This window comes from Cupressus sempervirens, chromosome 7 (genome assembly GCF_028749045.1).
Source record: "Cupressus sempervirens isolate cs-2001-9-10 chromosome 7, ASM2874904v1, whole genome shotgun sequence".
In the NCBI taxonomy this organism is placed as follows: domain Eukaryota; kingdom Viridiplantae; phylum Streptophyta; class Pinopsida; order Cupressales; family Cupressaceae; genus Cupressus; species Cupressus sempervirens.
This window is the reverse complement of record NC_143124.1, coordinates 185,038,580-185,049,199: the sequence shown is the minus strand read 5'-3', so window position 1 is coordinate 185,049,199 and position 10,620 is coordinate 185,038,580.

The window sequence follows — 10,620 nt, the reverse complement described above, 5'->3', positions numbered from 1 at the left end:
ACTCAGCACACACTAGGTTTTTCACTTGCTCGGCTTCAATTAAAAATTTTCTCAGCTTGAACTAGCTTGCTTGGCACCCACTAATGAACTTAGTTCAAGCTCTGCAATCAACCTTGTTCCAACTTACACTTCTAGTGTTTCTAAGTGTTGCCAACCTCTATATCTTGAAGTATGTTATCAATACATCATTTAACCATTGTCTTAGTTGATCCTTGCACTTCATTACAACATCATAACTCAACCTTTCCCTTAGGTTCTTTTGTTACATCTAGTTGATTGAATCCTCTACATCAATCAATTAAGTGACAATACTTGGATCTTACAAGCAAATGTCATTCCTACAAATAGCAGGTTTGACATCAATGACAAAACAATGATTGAAAACACTCTTTTAACAACAATCTACCTCTTTCAATCAATCTTCTTCATCAATGATCTTTTCAATTAGATTTCCAAAAATCTCCCTCTTTGGCATTGATTGAAAACCAAACTAATCAACCATCAGACTAAACTATTCAACCAAATTATCAAAATGCTAACTAGGTTAGAATAGTAAGTCAAATGCCAAATAGAAAATTGGATTAGATTACACAATTTCTTCCTCTCTTTATCTACTATCCTGATTACTTTACTTCTACTTCTCCCTCTTAGCTATTGTATCCTTTCTTACATTCTCTCCCTCTGTATGTATTGCTCATCTTCTACTATTTCTTTCTCTGTCCATATTTTTTGATTAAGGTCCTCGTCTTCTCCCTCAACTATTAACCAGTTGATCAATTTTTGATATTTCTCCCTCAATATTCATTCTTTATCTTCTCCCTTTATCCAATTGAATTTTGTTGATAACTTTGTTTATCTTCTCCATCTTTGAAAATAATGCCAAAGACATATTAACCTCTTAGCATATTATCATGCAAGTGTAACATTTGCAGGGTCATTCAATTTCTCCCTCTATCACCTTGCTTGTGACTAATTTGAAACTTCAGCACTTCAATTACTTCAAGAAAAATCCTAAAGTAGGTATCCTCTACATCAATGTGTAATATTTCATTAGTCAATTCCTCTTATGTAGGGTAGTCTTTTCTTATTTAAGTAGCCTCGGCTGATGCAGAGCCACACCTTGGAAAACTCAGGAGGAATTAGTCACTCAACTGAGTTGCTTCAAGGGGCGTCTACAACCTTCAGGATCACACATGATATATTATAGCCACCCATTGTGATTTGAACCAACTGTTCTTATCATTATTATTATTATGAAAACACACCCAGAGATACCTTAGACTCAACTCATAAGACTCCTATAACCACCCACTAGATTCAAAACTTTGAAAATAAATCCTCCCAAAAATATCTTCTTGCTTCCTTCGGATAGACCTACACTTAGACATGAATAACTTTCGAACCAAAAAATATTTACTCAATCGAACTGTTGATATTTTGCATAACTAGGTTTCAAACAACATATAAAAATTTGAGAGAAATCCAATGGTTCAAACCTAAGATATTGATCTTGCATCAGAGTACATTTTTCTACAAAACATTTTTTCTTGCTGTCTCTAGATAGACCTATAAACAGACATGTATAACTTTTGAACCAGATAAAAACTCTTCAATCGCTCTAGTGAAGATGGGCATAATTAGGCCTATAATAACATATCCAAAGCTCATAAAAATCCAACAGTGCATTTGGGAGATATTACCCACGTACTGAGACTAATTTTTTGCAAACATACCAAATTTGACCCAAAACTAAAACTTTTTAATCTTCTACAAACTATCAACTTGTTTCCAGTGAGAAGATAAGAAAAATCCATTCAAAACTTAGACCATCGAAAACTTGCACAAAGAAAAAATGAAAAAAACATTCCATATCTCTCCAAATTCAATTCGTGTCTTACATAGCCGACTGGCTCACCCTTAAAACTGAATTTCTTTTTCCTATTAAAGGATGTGAAATGTTTTCTTCTTATTTTAGAAAAGAAGAATGTCTTCTATCCAAAAAAAGGATAAGAATCAGAAACATTTTTTCTACCAATATTAGACAGTCGTTTTCTAAGTCAGGAATATTCCAAAAACTGCCTACTACCTATTATTGGATTCTAAAAATCATTAAACACTCCACCTACGAACTAAAAAAAAACTATTCTAATTTAAGATCCACACACCTGGTCCTAGGTGGCTATATCTAGAGAGCTTATTGAATTTCTACTCTTGGTATGCCACCACATGTAGGACGTTATTACTCCTATAGCATTTCTCTTCTCTGCCACTACAGCATACTCCCCTGTAGAATGAATCTCAAGTCCTCTTGAGATGATGTGTTGTAGAAATGAATCTCATTCTTCTTTTAAAATTTCCAATTTCTTTGAACTAGGATGATCATATCTACAAGAAAAACAAAAATAATATCCAACTTCTCCACCTTGTAGCTTTGATTCTTTAATGCTGTAAATGTCATAGAAAATTCTCTAGCATGATTCACTATACATGAAATCTGCATCCCTGCATAAACATTATTAGAAGAAAACATATCATCAGCATTAAGATTATTTGAGTTCTCTTTTTGAATATGAGCTTCCTTATACACCATGTAATGTGCATCATATCTATCTTCATCAATACTAACCATAAACTTATCTGCTTCTTGACTATCAACCAGTTTCACATCTTGAATCTTAAGAATCGTATTTATCTCTTCTTCCTTTATTAAACATTTATCATCATCTTGATCTTTTGTAGTAATCTCACTGTCAAATATCTCTTTCTTATTACAACTTTTCTGAAGAACAATAATAGTATTGCACTCTTTCCTTTCTTCTTCAAGCTGAGTTTCCGTACTACCACCATGCCTTTTCCATTCTCCCACAATGGCTACAAATTTTTCCCATAAATCAGATTCTTCTTTAGAACTTGCTATTACACATTCCTTAGCTTCATCTTCATGCCATTCCTCTTGACATTTTTCTTCATTATGCATATTTAAGGCTTCATCAGTTGCCTCCAAAATCTTTTCCATAGGAGTACCTTCCAACATTGTGCTCTTCTCTATTTTCAAAGGACACATTATTGTTCCAACCATAACTTTATCACACTCAAATCCCATAGGGCTTTCCTCTTTATTCTTTTCATCAACATTTACTTGTTGCACTCCTTCTTTCTACATTTTATTTTCTCTCAACTTAGCTTCATTCTCTTCACGTTTCCTTCTCAAACTTTTTATTTCCTTTTCTATCTTGCTTACCTCTTCTCTTTGTTTTCTCATTTCTTCTTCCTCTCTTTTCTTCTTTTCTATCACTTCCACCTTCAAGTTTGAAGACTCCATCTTTGAATTTTCTTCCTCAGTCTGATTTTCAGCATCATTCTGTAATTTGTCTTTGAGTACCGGAACCAGTGCAAAGAGTGGGCTCTTCTTTCCTTTCACCTCTTTCAAGAATTCTTTCTTACCCATCACCATAACTTTGGCTTCTACGGCTTTTGATTCTTCTTGACTTGGCTCAACTAAAGGTATCAGTTCAATGACCTTTCCATTCTTTGTAATGGTATACGTATTCTTCACTCCATCATGACGTGCCTTGAGATCATATTGCCAGGGTCTGCCGAAAAGTAAATGACATGCATCCATATTAACAATATCAAACAATAATCTATCCTTATAGGCTCCAATCTGAAATTCCACCCAAGCTTGCTCTTCTACTATAGTATGTTGTCTTTTATTTAACCAAGATACTTTGTAAGGATACGGGTGTTGTATTCTTGGTATCTTTAACTTTTCCACCATTTCAAGAGACACAAAATTTTCTGTAGAACCAAAGTCTACCAGTACCTCACAAAATTTTCCCCTAGATTTACAGGTAGTTCTGAAAATGGACTTCCTTTGTGGTGGTTTTTCTTTGATAGGCATTTTCAACAGTGTTCTTCTCATCATAAGTGCTTCCCCCTTTTCTAGATAACCATAATTGTCTAAATCTTCTTGTAAATCTGCTTCTTGTGCCAGGTGTATTCTCCTTTCACCATGAGTACTAGAGCTTGCTTTTGCTGGACATTTGTGTGCCATATGACCTTCCTGATTATAGTTGTAGCATCTTATTGGTCCATTTTTCCTTCCTGGTGATCTTCCTCTAAAATTTTGCCTTCTACCTGTGAAACTTCCTCTGAAATTATCAAACTTATTATCTTCATTATGCATCTCCATTTGTGGCTGAAAATTTGGACTCCTTCCACTAAATGTACCTCTTCCTTTGAATGGTTGTCTTTCTCTGCCTCTGTTATTATTTTCTTGTCTCCTTTTGATTTTCTCTTCCACCTTTAAAGCCAACTGATAGCACTTAGCTATAGTGTTAGAACTCAGCAACTACAACCCTTCTTGTATGTTCATCCTCAAACCATTTAGGTATCTTGCTACCTTGATACTCTCAGGTTCTGCAAATTTTGACCTTAGACTTAACTTCTAAAATTCTTCTGTATAAGTACAGACATCCATATCCCTTTGTCTGAGATTCTGCCTCTTCTTATGCAACTGTACCTCATAGTCTTCAGGGAGATACATCTCTCTTATCATTGACACCATCTTCTTCTAGGAACAAATCTTCCTTTTATCCTCTTTTACCCTTTCTTCTTGCACAAAATTCCACCATGAAAGAGTTGCTCCCTTCATTCTGGACTTAGCCAATTTAACTTGTTGTGATTCTAAAACTTTCTCACATTCAAAATGATTCTCTAAGGCTTCAATCCATTCCAACACTAATTCAGCGTCTATCTTTCCTGTAAACATAGGTAACTCCATGAGTTTTCCTCCCAAAGCCTTTAAAGCTTTAAAAAATGGCTTCTCATTCTCAAATATTCTATCTTCTTCACTGTCGGGTACGTGTTCCTCTTCTTCCATTTCTTCTTTCATTTCTTTCTTCTCAACTATATTCTGCATATATTCCAACTTACTGGCTAGTTCTGCCACTATCCCCTTCAACTCCCTATTCTCTTTCTGGATAAGTTCTTCTTGTTCCTTGACTTTCTTCACTAACTCTGCATTGGTCACCATCTTGCTTGACCCTATTGAGGAATCTTGATCAGGGGCGTTCAACATATAACTTCACAACCTACAAATGTCAAGCTCTGATACCAAAAATGATGCAGAGCCACACCTTGGAAAACTTAGGAGGAATCAGTCACTCAAATGAGTTTCTTCAAGGGGCATCTACAACCTTCAGGATCACACACGATATATTATAACCACCCATTGTGATTTGAACCAACTGTTCTTCTCATTATTATTATTATGAAAACACAACCAGAGATACCTTAGACTCAACTCATAAGACTCCTATAACCATCCACTAGATTCAAAACTTTGAAAATAAATCCCCCCAAAAATATCTTCTTGCTGCCTCCAGATAGACCTGCACTTAGACATGAATAACTTTCAAACTAAAAAATATTTACTCAATCAAACCATTGATATTTTTCATAACTAGGTTTCAAACAACATATAAAAATTTGAGAGAAATCCAATGGTTCAAACTCGAGATATTGACCCTGCATCAGAGTACATTTTTCTACAAAACATTTCTTCTTGTTGTCTCTAGATAGACCTGTGAACAGACATGTATAACTTTTGAACTAGATCAAAACTTTTCAATTGCTCTGGTGAAGATGGGCATAATTAGGCCTATAATAACATATCCAAAGCTCATGAAATCCAACAGTGCATTTGGGAGATATTACCCACGCACTAAGACTAATTTTCTGCAAACATACCAAATTCGACCCAAAACTAAAACTTTTTAATCTTCTGCAAACTATCAACTTGTTTCCAATGAGAAGATAAGAAAAATTCATTCAAAACTCAGACCATCGAAAACTTGCACAAAGACAAAATGAAAAAAACATTCCATATCTCTCCAAATTCGATTCGTGTCTTACATAGCCGACTGGCTCACCCTTAAAACTGACTTTCTTTTTCCTATTAAAGGATGTGAAATGTTTTCTTCTTATTTTAGAAAAGAAGAATGTCTTCTATTCAAAAAAAGGATAAGAATCTGAAACATTTTTTCTACCAATATTAGACAGTCATTTTCTAAATCGAGAATATTCCAAAAACTACCTACTACCTATTATTGGATTCTAAAAATCATTAAACACTCCACCTACAAACTAAAAAAAAACTATTCTAATTTAAGATCCACACACCTGGTCCTAGGTGGCTATATCTGGAGAGCTTATTGAACTGCTACTCTAGGTATGCCACCACATGTAGGACATTATTACAAACTTCAAAAACTAAAAGCATTTAAAACATAACATTAAATTCCCTATTACATTTTCAACAATGTTGCCTCCTATAGCGTTTCTCTTCTCTGCCACTACAGCATTGGCTAGGGGTATCACCCCTAACTTACCTCTAAGATACACAAAAGCATCTTTAGGTAGTGCTTTTGTGAAGATGTTAGCAATATGTTCCTTTGAGCTAACATACTCCATCTTCACGTGTTTGTCTTCCACCAATTCTCTTACATAGTGATACTTGATTGCAATGTGCTTGGTTTTGGCATGCATTACATGGTCCTTTGATATGCTGATAGCACTTGTATTATCACAATAAAGTATGACAGGCTCATTCACTTCTTCCTTCATACCTTGCAACAGATGTTTGATCTATACAATATTGGTACAATTGATAGTAGCTACAACATATTTAGCTTCTATTGTGGACTATGAGTTACAATTTTCTTCTTGCTAGTCCATGTAATCAATCTTCTTCCAAAGAAAAGTACTCCTCCACTAGTGCTTTTTCTGTCATCAATATTACCTCCCCAATTAGCATTAGTGTAGGCTTTTAGTTCAAACTTTTCACTCCTCTTGTAGTAAAAACCAAAGTCATTAGTTCCTTTTAGGTACCTCATTATTCTCTTTACTACTATTAGATGATTTTTCCTTGGATTTGTAAAAAATCTTGCCACTATTCCAATAGCTAATGCAATGTTTGGTCTACTATGTACAACATACTACAACTTTTCAATCATTGATCTATACATTGTCTAGTTCACTTCAGCTAACTCATCATTCTTGGATAACTTATGTCCTGTTAGTATTGGTATGCTAACTAGTTTTGAGTCTTCTAATCCAAATGTCTTGAGTATTTCTTTGATACATTTTGATTGGGTCACAAATATGTCATGCTTCAATTGATGTACTTGCAATCCAACAAGGAATTTAATTTCTCCAAATATTGACATTTCAAACTCATGTTTCATTTGATCAACAAAATCTTTGCATTGAACACCTTGATATATAGGTTGTTATTATCTGTTATGTCAAATCCTATCGTCACAAGATATTTGTGTTGTCTTTCATACCATGCTCTAGGTGATTGCCTCAAACCATAAAGTGCCTTATACAGTTTGCAAACCATATCCTTGTTGTTGTCATCAACAAATCCCTTTGGTTATTCTATATAGACTTCCTCTTCCAATATGCCATTTAGATAGGCAGACTTCACATCCATTTGGTAGACTTTGAAACCTTTGTAAGCATCATTTGCAAGCAATGTTCTTGCTCCTATTCTTGCAAGAAGGGCAAATGTTTCCCCATAATCCAGTCCTTCTTCTTGTGCATAGCCTTTGCAAACTAATCTGGCTTTGTTTCAAGTTATCTCACCATTCTCATCAAGTTTTTTCTTAATCACCCATTTGGTACCAATTACATTCTTATTAGCTAGTCTAGGAACTAGGGTCCAGGTTTTATTCTTCTCAATCTAATCTATCTCCTCTTCCATATCTTTATGAAGAGTCATCATCTTGTAGTGCATCTTTTACTATCTTAGGCTCAACCTTGCTCAACAAATATGATTCATTTCTTAGTCTATTCCTTGTCATTGGTCTGGAATCCTTATCACCAATGATTTGATCTATAGGGTGATGTCTTCTTACATACTTGGCTAATCTTGGTTCTGTCCTTCTTTCCATGTTTTATCCTTCAACTTCAGAGTCATTTTTCTCTTCTTGGTCTGGTACTTCATCATTTCTTTCATGCATACTATTTTCAGAGTCAGAATGTGGAGTTTCTTCATTCTATAACTCAATTTCTAAATGTAGCTTTGCATTCACTAGCTATGACTCATCTGATACTGAGATTTGTTGCTGATTCCCAACTTGATTGGTAGCATTGTCTTCAATAGTCATTCCTTCATAGAAGTATACAAAAGATCTATAATCTTTTGGTTTCCTAGATTCATCAACTTGGACTTATGCATGCTCATCAAAATTTACATTTTCACTCTCTACAATATTGTTACTATTAGTATTTTAAACACTTATGTGTCTTACTTCTAGTGGAGTATGCAAGGAATATTCCTTCATCACTTTTTGCATCAAACTTTTCATTTCTAGTATCTTAAAAAATATAACATTTACAACCAAAGATTTTGAAATGTTTTACATTAGGTGATTGACCATACAATAGTTCAAAAGGTGTTGCAGTTGTTCCTTTCTTTACTTGGACTCTATTTAGGGTGTAAACAATAGTACTTACAACTTCTCTCTATTATTCTAGAGCAACATTTTTCTCCATCATCAAGGTTCTAGCAAAATTTATTACAGATCTATTCCTTCTTTCATCAATTCTATTTTGTGGTTGAGTTCTTGGTGCTAATGTTTTCCTTTTGATACCTTTGTCATTACAGAATATCTCAAATTCCTTTGATGTAAACTCTCCTCCTCTATTTGATCTTAGGCATTTTAGCTTCTTACTTGTTTCCTTCTCAATTCTAGCCAAATACTACTTGAACATTTGAAATGCATTAGATTTTTGCTTTAAGAAAATGGCAGTCATCATCCTAGAGTAGTCATCTACAAATAGCATTATGTATTTGTCTCCTAGGTAGCTTTGCACTTCTATTGGACCACATAGGTCATATGGACTAACTCTAGTACTTCTTTGGAAGTGTAACTTTTTCTCTTGAAACTAGACTTAGTCATCTTTCCTACTTGAAGTTGTTTGCACATTGTGTTTTCAAGTTTCTTCAGTTTAGGCAAACCTCTGACTTTCTTCTTTTTGCTGATGCTAATTAGATTGTCAAAGTTAACATGACACAATATTTTATGCCATAACCACACATCATCAAGTCTAAGAACAAGACAAGTTGCATCTTCCATGTCTAGGTAAAACAGATTACTTCTTGTTTGTTCAACTTTTCCTATTAGATTTCCATCAGTGTCATAGATTTTGGCAGTTTTGTTTCCAAATTCTACTTTACAACCTACATTGCCTAAATGTGATACACTCAACAAGTTGTAGTTTAGTCCTTCAACATAGTATGCATTATCACATGAAATCTTCTTTGTAAGTTTAATGGAACCTTTTCCTTTGATTTGACATCAAGCATCATTTCCAAATCTAACACTATTTCTATCATATTGAGTAAAGGTAATAAACTTATTTTCGTCTCCTGTCATGTGATGTGAGCAACCACTATCTATGATCCACTTGTCATTTTTATTCACACAAGTCACCAGTGTTGTTGCTTCATCTTCATCTGATTCATCTTTCATGGCCACATAGGCTACTTCATCATCATTCTCATCAGAATCTTCTTCAACAATGTAGCATCTTTTATCTTTTTCCTTGTAATCTCTCCTATCATCTTTTCTCTTGTTCTTGTATTTATTTCTTTCTTTGTAGTTCTTCTTTTGTGTACACCTTGCAGAAATATGTCCTACCTCATTGCAATTGAAACAAATGATAGGTAGCTTGCCTTTGAATTTACCTTTGCCTCTATGGAATCTTCTAGCCAGTAGTGCTTCTAATTGTTCCACATCTTCCTCATCTATGTTGCTATCATTAGATGCATGCTTTCCTTTTCTACTCTTCTTCTTTGATGTCACCTCCTTAGTGTCTTTTAATGTCAGCTTGGCCTTGAAAGTAGATTTAAGGTTCTCAAGTCTATAGTTGTCAAAGTTGGATAACTCAAATGCAGTAAATCTTCCCACTTTTCCTTCAAAGGTTAGTGTGTTTGCTAGTACAAACCTTACTTCTTGGATGGCTAAAACTCTAATAGCATAGATAGGAAGCATGGTGCTTAAGTATTTTCTATTAAAAATTTCTTCTTCTAATTGAACACCCAAACTTCTTATTACACTTACCACTTCTTTCATTCTAGCAGCATATTGAGCAACATTTTCACCTTCTTCCATTTTCATGTCATCAAACTTTCCTCTGAGGCTTTCTCTCTCTGCTCTCTGGACATTCTGATCTCCTCCATAGATATCTGACAAGGCTTTCCATATCTTGAATGTAGTATCACAACCTTTAATGTCATCAAATTCAACATAATTGAGTTCAGAGCCAATCTCTAGCATTGCTTGATTCTGCTCATTCCTTTTGTTCAAATCATCTATAGAGAGGGGTCCAGCTAGGTCTATATGCTCTATTCCAATTGATTTTTTTTCATAATCACCTATTGATCAAAGGTACAATTTCATCAGGCTTTTCCATGCAATGAAGATATCTTTGTTGAGCTTGGGAACTTCTCTCTTGGACATCTTGATCTTCTTGCTTCTAGTACCTTGAAACTAAATCAGCAAATGACTTTGATACCAATTGTTAGAAATGCTTTACAATAACTGAGAG